The following is a 14,216-nucleotide window of genomic DNA, read 5'->3' as shown; positions in this document are numbered from 1 at the left end:
AACTATAACTATTCTACTAAATCTGTTTGGAAAGACAGAAAGACATGGTGTACTTCCAAATTCGTTCTATGAGACCAGCATCACCTTAATTCCAAAACCAAAGACCCCACCAAAAAGGAGAATTATAGACCAATATCCCTGATGAACGTGGATGCGAAAATTCTCAACAAGATACTAGCCAATAGGATCCAACAATACATTAAGAAAATTATTCACCATGACCAAGTAGGATTTATCCCCGGGATGCAAGGCTGGTTCAACACCCATAAAACAATCAATGTGATTCATCATATGAGCAAGAGAAAAACCAAGAACCATATGATCCTCTCATTAGATGCAGAGAAAGCGTTTGACAAAATACAGCATCCATTCCTGATCAAAACTCTTCAGAGTGTAGGGATAGAGGGAACATTCCTCGACATCTTAAAAGCCATCTATGAAAAGCCCACAGCAAATATCATTCTCAGTGTTGAAGCACTGGGAGCCTTTCCCCTAAGATCAGGAACAAGACAGGGATGTCCACTCTCACCACTGCTGTTCAACATAGTACTGGAAGTCCTAGCCTCAGCAATCAGACAACAAAAAGACATTAAAGGCATTCGAATTGGCAAAGAAGAAGTCAAACTCTCCCTCTTCGCTGATGACATGATACTCTACATAGAAAACCCAAAAGCCTCCACCCCAAGATTGCTAGAACTCATACAGCAATTTGGCAGCGTGGCAGGATACAAAATCAATGCCCAGAAATCAGTGGCATTTCTATACACAAACAATGAGACTGAAGAAAGAAATTAAGGAGTCAATCCCATTTACAATTGCACCCAAAAGCATAAGATACCTAGGAATAAACCTCACCAAAGAGGTAAAGGACCTATACCCTAAAAACTATAGAACACTTCTGAAAGAAATTGAGGAAGACACAGAGAGATGGAAAAATACTCCATGCTCATGGATTGGAAGAATTAATATTGTGAAAATGTCAATGTTACCCAGGGCAATTTACACATTTAATGCAATCCCTATCAAAATACCATGGACTTTCTTCAGAGAGTTAGAGCAAATTATTTTAAGATTTGTGTGGGGTCAGAAAAGACCCCAAATAGCCAGGGGAATTTTAAAAAAGAAAACCATATCTGGGGGCATCACAATGCCAGATTTCAGGTTGTACTACAAGCCTGTGGTCATCAAGACAGTGTGGTACTGGCACAAAAACAGACACATAGATCAATGGAACAGAATAGAGAATCCAGAAGTCGACCCTCAACTTTATGGTCAACTAATATTCGATATAGGAGGAAAGACTATCCACTGGAAGAAAGACAGTCTCTTCAATAAATGGTGCTGGGAAAATTGGACATCCACATGCAGAAGAATGAAACTCGACCACTCTCTTTCACCATACACAAAGATAAACTCAAAACGGATGAAAGATCTAAATGTGAGACAAGATTCCATCAAAATCCTAGAGGAGAGCACAGGCAACACCCTTTTTGAACTCGGCCACAGTAACTTCTTGCAAGATACATCCATGAAGGCAAAAGAAACAAAAGCAAAAATGAACTACTGGGACTTTATCAAGATAAGAAGCTTTTGCACAGCAAAGGATACAGTCAACAAAACTAAAAGACAACCTACAGAATGGGAGAAGATATTTGCAAATGACATATCAGATAAAGGGCTAGTTTCCAAGATCTATAAAGAACTTATTAAACTCAACAGCAAAGAAACAAACAATCCAATCATGAAATGGGCAAAAGACATGAACAGAAATCTCACAGAGGAAGACATAGACATGGCCAACAAGCACATGAGAAAATGCTCTGCATCACTTGCCATCAGGGAAATACAAATCCAAACCACAATGAGATCCCACCTCACACCAGTGAGAATGGGGAAAATTAACAAGGCAGGAAACCACAAATGTTGGAGAGGATGCGGAGAAAAGGGAACCCTCTTACACTGTTGGTGGGAATGTGAACTGGTGCAGCCACTCTGGAAAACGGTGTGGAGGTTCCTCAAAGAGTTAAAAATAGACCTGCCCTACGACCCAGCAATTGCACTGCTGGGGATTTACCCCAAAGATGCAGATGCAATGAAACGCCGGGACACCTGCACCCCGATGTTTCTAGCAGCAATGACCACAATAGCCAAACTGTGGAAGGAGCCTCGGTGTCCATCTAGAGATGAATGGATCAAGAAGATGTGGTCTATGTATGCAATGGAATATTACTCAGCATTAGAAATGACAAATACCCACCATTTGCTTCAACGTGGATGGAACTGGAGGGTATTATGCTGAGCGAAATAAGTCAGTCGGAGAAGGACAAACATTATATGTTCTCATTCATTTGGAGAATATAAATAATAGTGAAAGGGAATAGAAGGGAAGGGAGGAGAAGGGGGTAGGAAATATCAGGAAGGGAGACAGAACATGAAGACTCCTATCTCTGGGAAACGAACTAGGGGTGGTGGAAGGGGAGGAGGGCGGGGGGTGGGTGTGAATGGGTGATGGGCACTGAGGGGGGCATTTGATGGGATGAGCACTGGGTGTTATTCTGTATGTTGGTAAATTGAACACCAATAAAAAATAAATTTATTATTAAAACAATAAATAAATAAAGCTAAAAAAAACCCATACTCATCCTAAGTAAACACACACACAACAATGTGAATGTACTTAAAGCCACTAAACATAAAAAAATGGTTGAAATGGGAAGTTTTATGTTATGTATAATTTATCACAACAACAGCAAAGCTTGGTGACTTGGAACTGGTTTATGGTGATGCAAAATGTTCTACAAGCCTCACTAAAGATTGCATACACCACATTGCAGTTCTATAATTTAAAGAGGGTTTAATTGTTTAGTGGAGCAGGACAAGTACAATATATGTATTCAACTATTTTGTCAAATTAAATTATTTTCTATTTAAGACTTTTTCCAATTTCTATTGGAAATTGAAGATGCATATTACATATGGCTGGAAAATTCACAGTTGGGTGTGTGTGTGTATGCGTGTGTGTGTACAGAGCCAGGGAGAGAGAGAGAGAGAGAGGTAGAAACAAATAACGTAGATCCAAGGCAGAAAACTATTGTCATAATCAGGAGTCCTAGAAAGAACAATGGAATTAAGTGATTGTATTTTTATTCCTTTTCCCCTCCCTGCCTTATCATATGCTCTTAGGTAAGCCATATGCCTTTCTTAACAGTATGTTTTCTTATCTTTAAAGTAAAATCTCGTAAAACATATGGGTTATTATAAAGATTCAATACATGTAAATATTCAACACAAGTGCTAAGCACTTCACACATGATAAAATGTAACCTCTGCTGTTCTTGCCATTTTGTGGTACAGCGGTCCTCCTCCTCCTTTATCCACATAGGATATATGCCAAGAGCCCCAGTGGACGTCTAAAACCATGGATAGTACTAAACCCCATGTGTAGTATTTTCCCCCCACACATACCTATGATAAAGTTTAATTTAAAATTAAGATAAGATATTGACAACAATAAATAATTTATAAATAGAACAATAATAACAATATACTGTAATGAAAGTCATATGAATGTGGTCTCTCAAAAAAACCTCTCCTGTACTCACTCACCTTTCTCCTTGTGATGATGTAAGATGATAAAATGCCCACGTGATGAGATGAAGTGAGAATGGGCATTGTGATGTAGTGTTAGGCTACAAATGACCTTATGATAATACATCAGAAGGTGGATCATCTTCTTCCACACCACAGTTGATCACAGGTAACTGAAACCAAAGGAAGCAAAACTCCAGATAAGGGAAAACTACTGTAATTCTTAACGTCATTCTCTTCTTGTCCTAGCTAGCCACTACATCACAAAACACAGCTTGTTAAGAAAGACTGGAATGCTGGTAAACTCCTCTCAATGAAATTTGATCCATCCCAAAAATCAAATCTCCATCAGCTTTGAAGCAGAGTTTCTATAGTCTGCATTCCCCAGGACTCAGCTCACCTTCCAAAGGAGTGAAGATTCAGAGCAAGTGGTCAGATAAAAAAAGGAAAGGCTCAGATGGAAGGGCAAGAGCAGAGTCTGGCATGACTTATGGCAGCAGGCTTCCTTTCTCAGCATGAGCTGCAATGTGGCTGAACCCTCTGCTGGCCACCAGACATCTGGAGCTGTTCAAGGAAAGGGAAAATTAGGACCTAGACAGTTGAAAATATTGTATATGCCTCCAAGTACCAAAGAGAAAAGGTAGAGAAAGAGAATGACTTTAGTGAAAGTATTCCCTGGTCTTGAGATCTGGAAATTTGATTCAAGTGACAACACTGTTTACCGTCATGTTGGTCAATACAGTAGTCATTAGACACACATGACTATTGATATTTAAATTGAAATTAATTATTGCTAAACTGAACTTAAAAATCAGTTCCTCAATCATAGTAGCCCATTTAAAATGTTTAATAGCCACATGCAGCTTGTGGCTACTTTGACAGGACAGCAAAAGAAAATGAACATTTCCATCACTGCCGAAAGTTTTATTGGACATTGATCTGTAGGGGAAAGACAAAAGAAAATCGATTGAAAACATCTAGCCACACAGATTTTCTTGGCTTCTTCTGCAAGGATCTTGATTCGCATGTGGTCTGGAAACTATAAGAAACCCACAGGGGAATTCAATTAGAACTTTTGACCAACTAGCTTCTGCCTTGTGACAAAAATCCTCATTCCTTAGTAAAGACACCACAAAGAAGGACTGTGGACTCTCAGATAAAGGATTCAAGTGTCATTTGCTAAGGCAGTATCTTTCAGTGGATTCTTTAACCTACAAGGGCTCTCCAGAGGTCACTGATGATTTGCCATTTTCCTGGATACATTTACATTTTGCTTGACAGGGGGACTCTTTCCTAGGTTTCAGTCCTCTTGGTGGAAAGAATGCAAAGCTCTCCACAGTGTCAGTTCAAACTCTGACTTCCCTTCTCTGGACATTCTTCCCCAAGCAAATTAACATCAAAATGACAATATTTAAAGACACATTTATAATTATGCTTCAGTCTAGAAGAAGGATTCAGGATCTTGGCATGTAATCTACCAGCAAGTAGGTTGAAGGTGGCCAACCTTCAAAGACCCTTGGGTCAGTGAATAAAAGATATGCAACTGAGTCATAGGAATGGGTTTTAATCAGCCAAATCCAGAAGTTGGAACATTCCAGAAGAAAACTGGCCTGGACTCTTTAAAAAAAGAATCAATGTCATGGGAAAATTGGGACAACTGTTTCAGATAAAAGAACCAAAGAGATATAACTGAATGTAATATTTATACCTTGATCAGATGCTGCTTCAAAGATTAAAGAAATGCAACTATAAAAGATATTTTAGAGCAATTGAGAAATGTTTATCATGAATTGGATATTAAGTGATGCATGGCATTAAAATTAATATTCTCAGAAGTGATAATATCATTAGGTTGATGCAGGAAAACTTCTGTATTAGAAAAATGCATGCTAAATGAAATACTTAGGGAGAGGTCTCATAGTGTCTCCAACTTTAAAATGTTTAGGAAAAAAAGGGTAAATATAGAGAAGTTAAGCAAATATGGCAAAACATTAGTTAATTGTTGGATCTAGATGGTATATAGATAGTTATTATTTTATTTTGCAACTTTTCTCCATGTTTGAAAATATTCAATGTAGAAGTTTGGGTTGTGGAAGAATATGAATGAATTTGAGAAGAACTAAGCTTTAAGAAAGAAAAAGTCCTTAACTCCATTTCATTCAAAAAAGACCAAAAATCTAAAGAGATGAAATGCAGGGAGTACTATATGCCATAACTCGTGCCCACAAAGAAGCCAAGTCCAATTGCATTATTAGATTGAATACTTTTGGGTGTTACCATGTGCCAAGAACCAAACTCGGCACTGTATATACATAATTTAATGCATTCTTCACGATGCCCCTGAAACTAGAATCATTATCCTAATATCAGTTGGTCACATTTGAATCATTTGGTCGAGCTTACATAGCTATGAAGCAGCAGAGCTAGAATGCAACCCCAAATCTAGTCGCCTCTTGTTATTTTAGCATCAATAGTAATTCTTCCCCATTAGATTTGATAGTGAAAGAGAAGAGGTCTTAATTCTAAATAAATAAATAAATAAATAAATAAATCCTTTTTTTTTTTTTAAATGAGGGAAAAATAATGAGAGAGAGGTGGGGAGTTGGGGAGAGAATTCACTCTGGCTACTGGGACTTTAGCAAATCTTTTAGATTCTAGTCCTCAGGATTATATGGGGAAAGTTATAGGTTCCCAAATCATACTGCAGCTCTAGTATCCTTTATCAAGCACAAGGGTACTGAATGGATTGAGACTGTCTATGGTATCTTGTAGGCCTAAATGGATTGTCAAAATCAGCTTTCTCTCATCACCCTAGGAATGAGTTAGGTCATTGCCTCTATGCCAGCTACAAGTTCCATTTTACTCATAGCTAGCTCTTGAGATATTTTTCTCTTTCTCTAACAAGCTAGAAATTTCTTGAGATATGTTACTGAATTTTTTGTCTTTCATTTGTTCATGAGGTAAACTTTTAGTGAGATAATTCAGCCAAGAATCTCTTAAATTCTGAACATTCTCATTGAGCCTCCACCATGAAATATTTTATGTATTGCTTATTTCCTATAACTATAATAAGGCACAATCCTATAATCTCCTACTTAGCACTTCTTGCCAACTTGTATTCTAGGCATACAGAATAAAAAAGATGATAATTGAGACCATTCATATACCAACAGCTCCCAATGTTATTAGAGTATAAACATTTTGGGATTTCTGAGATGCTGTCATCAATGAAAAAGCCTACCTTAAGTGATACTTGGGTTTCCATTAGTAAATAGCTTCCAGTACACATAGCCTTGTACTAGGTACACAGAAAACACTGAGATGATACACACTGTGTAGAGTGTAATTTCTTGGTGGCAAACCACACCCTTATTAATGCACCTGCTTAATTTTGCATGAGCTCCATCGCTGCAATTGTTACTGCAACATAACTTGCAGGCCGATATCTTTCCCCACTTAATGTGAGTTTTAGGAGTGCAAAGACAAAGACTTTTTGGTTTCTTTGCCACCCTAATAGTAAAGTGCCAAGCACATATTCCACTTCAGCTGAATGAATAAATGGGTTCATGCAAGTTTTATTGGGAAAGTTGGGATACATTATGACACATGAAAAACAAACAGACCATCCAGAGCAAGTTGTCAAATCCTAGTTTTCTATGGTTGATATTTCAATGACCCCTGTCCGAGGCCAAGGCACCAAGATCTTTTTTGTCTGGATTGCTGAAACAGGCTAGAATAGTACAACTGCCTCTACCTCTGCCACCCTACTATTACAAATCCATACAAATTCTCTGCAAGCAGCCATGAGAGACAGGAATCTCTGAAAAGACAGTGACATCACCATAATGATGACATAGGTTGTTCCTGATTTTGTCCCCTCACAAGAACAACTAGCAATTATTTATAAACACGAGAGTCTAGAGAGAGTTTTAGAACACAGGAAGAGGCTGAAGCATCCCGTGCACCACAAGGACCAAGAAAAATGCCTACACATTGACTTCATTGCTCCTCTCCCAGGCCAGCACAACACCAGGTGAAGAGATCTCCCCTGAGTCTCTGGTTCCTCCACTGGGAAAAGAGAGCCCAGGGGGAACAACCAACAACTGCATCATTATGTTTTTTTTCATGAGGATATCTCTGGCTTTAACCTACAGGTGTTGTAGGAGAATCTGCAGGACTCAACCACTGGGAATCTGACCACAATGGGGAAGGAGAGAAGTTGGCAACAACCAACATATGGATCTTGCAGACAAGTTCATACCTGCAGTGCCCAAATAATAATCCCAACCAGCAGCTTTGCTCATCTGCAGAACAAAGTCAGCAGTAACTTTGGCCAGGGAATTCATTGCAGTGCAGATCTACCTGATTCAGATCCTTAAATGATAAATTTTTCTGGCCCTACAGCCTGGTTTGCCTACACTCAGGTAAGGAGCTGAGTCATAGCCACATCAACTCAAGAGAGTGTCTACTGGCCATATTTGTAGCAATGTTTGAGCAGAGGGCAGGTGGAGCTGACTGCTCCTATACCAAAGCCACTATTGGGTATTCAGGATTCCCCTGCTATCCATAGGCAGGGGTATTAATTCATAGCTGAGGCTGAGGTTAGCTTTGTGTCCCTCACAACTGAAAAACTTTTTTGAGAAAAATTGAGAGACACTTGAAGTGGGGCCCCTTCACATCCCACCCAGGCAAGGAAACAGACATAGTCCAACCCCCTGTGGAGAGTGTCTCCTCGTCTCTTCCAACCAAAAAGGCTGGTAAGAACACCTGGAAGCTTTGTATGTCAGCAATACTTGAGCCGAGAGACAAGCAGGTAGAGGTAATAGTCTGAAGATGAAAGCCACAGCCTGTTTCTGCCAGGGAACTTGGGGCATTGATGACTTAATACAACAAAAAGTTTTATTGGCTTTAGAGCTGCTTCTTCCACTGCACCTGGTAGGGAAACTAATTCATAGCCCTTCTCAGTGCTGAACACAGCCTTCAACCTGCTCGACTGTGGAACCTAACTAAAGCATATGAGAAGCTATGTAGCTCATCTGAGAGCCCTGACAACAGTAGCACTTGAACAGTGGCACTGTTGGAAAGCCATAGTCTGTAAGCACAGAGCAAAATCAGTGGCCTTACCAGTGCATACTCTTGCATGATTTGAGTCCCCAAACAATAAGCCACACAGGTTTCTGGGGTGCAGTAAAAGCAGTTCTAACAGGGGAAATTCATAGCAATAAACACCTACACTGAGAAGCTATAAAGCCTAAATAAATAACCTCAATCTATGCCTTAAGGAACTATAAAAAGAAGAACAAACTGAGCTCAAAGTTAGCAGACAGAAGGAGATAATAAAGATTAGGGCATAAACAAATGAAATAGAGAACAGAAAACAATAGAAGAGATTAACCAAAGAATTGGTTCTTTGAGAAGATGAATAAAATTAACAAACCCTTAGCTAGACTAACCAAGAGGGAGGAACCAAATTAATAAAATTATAAATGAAAAGGGAGACATTATAACTGATACCACAGAAATACAAAAGATTATAAGAGGCTACTGTGAACCAACACAATGAACACCTAGAGGAGATGAAAAACTTTTTAGAAATATATATCCTATCAAGAAAGAAATAGAAAATATGAACATACAAATTACTAGTAAGGGTTTTGAATCAATGGTCAAAATCTGCCAACGAAGAAAGCTCAGGACCAGTTGGATTCAGTGGTTAATTTAACCAAACATTTAAAGAAAAACAAACACAAACCCTTCTTAGACTCTTGCAAAAAATTGGAGAGAATACTATCAAATTCATTTTATGGCATTTATTAGCATTACCCTGATACCAAACTAGATAAGGACACTAATAGAAAACTACAGCCCAATATCCCTGATATATATACATCCAATCACATGGTGAAAGGTTAAGAAATTTTCCTCTAAGATCAGAAACAAGACAAGGATGCCCACTCTCACCTCTATTCAATATAGTACTGGAAGTCCTACCTAGAGCAATCAGGCAAGAAAAATAAATAAAAGGCATCAGAATTGGAGTGGAAGAAGTAAAATTGTTTCTATTTGCAGATGACATGATTTTATGTATAGAAAATTCTAAAGACTCAAACCAAAAACTGTTAGAACAAATCAATAAATTTAAAGTTGCAGGACACAAAATTAACAGACAAAAATTAATAGCATTTATGTGTACTAACAATGGATTTTCTAAAAAAGAAAGAAATCGGCCCCATTTACAATAGCATCAAAGAAATAAAGTACTTTGGAATAAATTCAGCCAAGGAGTTGAAAGACCTCTACTTTGAAAATGGCAGGACATTGAGGAAGGAAATAAAAGATGCCAATACATGGCAAGGTATCCTGTGTTCTTGAATTGAAAGAATTAATATTGTTAAAATGTCAATATACTAAAAGCCATCCATAGATTCAGTACAATCCTATCAAGATTCCAATGGCATTTTTATAGAACTAGAAAAACACACACCTAAAAATGTATATGGAACCACAAAAGACTCCAAATAGCCGAAAACAAAATAAAACAAAAAATCCTGAGAAAGAAGAACAAAGCAGCAGACATCACACTTCTTGTTTTTAAGCTATACTGAAAAGTCATAGTAATTAAAATAGTATGGTATTGGTATATAAACAGACAAATGGACAAGTGGAACTGAATTAAGGATACAAAAATAAACCCCAACATATGCAGTCAATTATTGTTTGACAAAAGAGCCTAGAATACTCAGTGTAGAAAAGAGAGTTTCTTTAATAAATGGTACTGGAATAACTGGATATTCACACGTAAAAGAATGAAATTTCACCCTTTCCTTAACGCCACTCATAAAAAATTGACTTGAAGCAGATCAAAGACTTAAATGTAAGATCTGAAACCATTAAGCTCTTAGAAGAAAACATAGGAGAAAAGCTCCTTGACATAGGTCTGGGTAATGATTTTTTGGAAATCCCACCACAAGTAATGAATCAAAAATAAATACGTGTGAAACATGAAACTAAAAAGCTGCACAGCAAAAGAAATCACTGAATAAATTAAAAGATAACCCGGAGAATGGGAAAAATAGTTATAAAGCATACAGCTGATAGAAGATTACTATCCAAAATATACGAAGAACTCATACAACTTAATAGCAAAGAAACAATCCAATCAAAAAATGGGTAAAGGACCTGAATAAACATTTTCCAAAGAAGATATACAGATGGACAACAGACACATGAAAAGATGTTCAACATCACTAATCATCAGGGAAATGAAAATTAAAACCACAATGAGATATCACCTCACACCTGTAGGAATGGCCATTATTACAAGATAACAAAGGGTGGCAAAGATTTAGAGAAAAAAGAACTCTTGTGCACTGTTGGTGGGATTGTACACCATGGAAAACAGATTGGAGATTCCTCAAAAACATTAAAAATAGAACTACCATATATATGATCTAGCAATTCTACTTCTGGGAATATATCCATAGGAAAAAAAAATGGTAACCTGAAAAGACATCTACATTTCCATGTTTATAGCAGAAGTATTTACAATAGCCATCACATGGAAACAATCTAAATGTTCATCAATCAATGAACAGATAAATACACATGTATACACAATGGAGTGTTATTTGACCATTTAAAAAAAAGAAAAATTCTACTGTTTATGACAGTATGGATGGACTATGAAGGCATTATGCTAAGTGAAATAAGTCAGACAGAGAAAAACAAATACTGTTGAACTCACTTACATGGAATCTAATAATTAAGCAACAACAGCAAACTTCTAGAGAAAGAGATCAGATTTGAGCTATCTCTGGCCAGGGGAAGGAAAATTGGAGGAAGGCAGTCAAAAGGTACAAATTTCTGGGAGTGTCTGCATGACTCAGTCAGTTAAGCATCTGACTCTTGATTTTGGCTCAGATTATGATCTCAGGATTATGAGATCAAGCCCTGCATGGGGCTCCATGCTGAGAGTGGAACCTGCTTTGGACTCTCTCTCTCTCTCCCTCTGCCCTTCATCCCCTCCCCCTGCCACTCATTCATTCTCTCTCTCTCTCTCTCTCTCTCTAAAAAAAAAAAAAAAAGGTACAAACTGAAAGTGTTAGGAATGTAATGTATGACATCATGACTATAGTAAACTCTGCTGTATGATACATAGGAAAGTTGCTAAAAGAGTAGATCTTTTAAATGATAATCATTTCACAATATATGTAAATCCAACCATTATCCAACCATTACCTTTTAAACTTGTACAGTGATGTATGCCAATTATTCTCAATAAAACTGAGAAGACTAAAAAGAGTCTCATTTTAAAAATGTAAATCATATAGTATGACACTATATTTGAAATGTTTAATGTCTTCATATTGGACTTGAATTCAAGGTACTATCTCCTTGTCCTACAGTTTTATTGGTATTGTACCTGAAAACTGAACCCCATTTCTGACTGTTCTCTCCCAAATTTGCTCTCCTCTACCCACTCCAGTTTCTTTCCCACTGTCAGAAACATGGTTCCCTCCATAGCTTCAAATGGCTTATTCCTCTTCTATCAAGTCTCACATTAAATATCACTATCTCAGGGAGGCTGTTACTATCCTAAGTAACAGCACTCACAAAGTTAATATATTTATTTTCTATTGCTGCACCTTGTTCCTTTTATTCATAGCACTAATCCAAAAGCCTTAATTATTTATTTTGTTCTTCCTTTTTTGTTCATTTTCTGTTTCTATCACCATATAGTTGGCTTTGTGAGAGCAAGCACTATATCTGTACTTAGCATGTGGTTCAAAGCTAGTAAATATGTATGGACTTTGAAGATCACTAAAGAGGTCTAGCAGGCTGTGTATGTCACATTTTTATACATCAGGGGCTTGACCAAGGCAGAGGAAAACAAAAGAGGCCTTGACAAAACAGGATGAGGTTTGGGAATACGTAATCATCTGTAGAAGCTGGAGCCCACCCTCCCTCTACCAGGGTAGACTATGCCCCAAATAAATAATGGGGTTGGCAAAATCATGCTAGGAAGTGACATATTCCCTTTCTAGCAGCTTCTCCTTTCTCTCCAAAAAACTTCATGTCCCTCGACCCTTCTACTTTTTGTCAAACTTTAAGGTTTGTGATGGCAGAAATTGCTCTATTTCTGTTAGGTTAAAGCCTAAATTAAGGCCTTATCCAGAGTAGGTGCTAAGAACATGTTTGTCAAACTGAACAAAATATAAAGTTACTACTTCCAAAGAGTCCTATTCCAAAGGATGCTACGGAGGTCAAGAGGAATCTAGGAATCAGCAGATCAAAACAATTAGAAAGAGAAAGAGGTGCCTGGGTGGCTCAGTCGGTTAAGGATCTGCATTTGGCAGATCAGGTCAAGATCTCAGGGCCCAGGGATAGAGCCCTGAGCTGGGCACCCTGCTCAGTGGGGAGTCTGGTTCTCCTTCTCTCTCTGCCGCTCCCCCAGCTTGTGCTCTCTCTTACTTTCAAAAACATAAATATTTAAAAAAAATTAGAGAGGGAAGATGAAACTGTGTACCTAGCAAGTCTTAAACTTTTTAGATCAATAAATGAAAATTCAGATTTCTTTTAATAACTCATCTGAAAGATTTTAACCTGTCTAAAATATTTTCATATTCTCAGAGCAAATAATAATTGAAACAACCTGCTTTTCTGACATCAAGGGGGCCATATTAGCTTTACAAATAAGTCTATTCCAGTTCATGCTAGAAAAAGCAATCCCACTGTGGCAAGGAAATGGAGCCCTGTGAATCTCAGGAATGTCAGGATCCAACCAGTGCATTGAATAGAAACCTGATTGAAAAGACTAAAAAAAAAATCCCGGTTGATTTAATCCTTGTGTATGACAGAAGTTGGGGTTTTTAGCCCAATTGTGCTCTATGGGTATCTGACAAGTCTAAACTGCCAGCTTAAAGGCATTCAATAAATTTCAAGTTGTTTTTATGTCAAGGGTTGAATTTAGACAGACTGTGTTGACTTGAAATTGGACAGCTGGAATTTGTATTTTCAGTTGGAAATTTCAGTGTAGTTTGACAAGTATTGATGATTCTTTATTGACATGAAGCATTCGTGCAAATCATGGTATTCTATAAAGTACCATTCTTTTCATTTTTCATTTGATGTTTTCTGCTCTTGAGAAAGCCCATTTTTCTAAAAATTTTAAATATTCTGAATAATCTTCAAAATAGAGAATGTAATAAATTGGTAAGAAAGTCAAGGTTCTGTGTAGCTTAGAATAAGCTAAACTTGTAATGAGACTGTTATTAATGTTAACTTGCACAGTAGCTGTTTTCCGGGTACCTCACAAATTGCATAATTTGTCTTGTGTTCCTAAGTTCAATTTGCAGGTGCCACAGTGTCAGTAGTGAGGTGGGAGCTGTGATTACAAACAACATTGCTATATTTTGACTATGGCACAGGTCAGTGCTACTTTTAGAAAGCCAGAGAGAGTGGGGATAGAAGTCTCCCCTCCATAACATCTACACATTAAGCAAGGCTTGTTTGCTCCTGTTGAATAGGCTCCCAGACATAAATGCTTGCTTTGGGGAGTCCTTTTCTACCTCTTCCTGAAACATGACTCTCTGAGGAAGGCTGAGATTAATAGTGCATCAGGTTATGCT

The 14,216-nt window shown here is 37.7% G+C and overlaps 1 long non-coding RNA gene across 1 annotated transcript in view; it reads right to left on the bottom strand.

The window, feature by feature from the left end:
- LOC125753409 (uncharacterized) overlaps positions 1–4,917 on the bottom strand; it is a 39,599-nt gene extending 34,682 nt beyond the window's left edge. Inside the window, exons 1-2 of the long non-coding RNA XR_007405166.1 lie at positions 3,989–4,917; positions 3,607–3,761 (exon numbers count right to left, since the gene is read on the bottom strand). This is a non-coding gene — a long non-coding RNA (uncharacterized LOC125753409). The remainder of the gene's footprint in view (positions 1–3,606; positions 3,762–3,988) is intronic.
- Positions 4,918–14,216: the final 9,299 nt, after the last annotated feature.

The sequence above is a fragment of the Canis lupus genome, chromosome 23, assembly GCF_003254725.2.
Source record: "Canis lupus dingo isolate Sandy chromosome 23, ASM325472v2, whole genome shotgun sequence".
NCBI lineage: Eukaryota > Metazoa > Chordata > Mammalia > Carnivora > Canidae > Canis > Canis lupus.
Note: the sequence above shows the minus strand (reverse complement) of the source record. Positions and strands in the feature narration are given on the sequence as shown.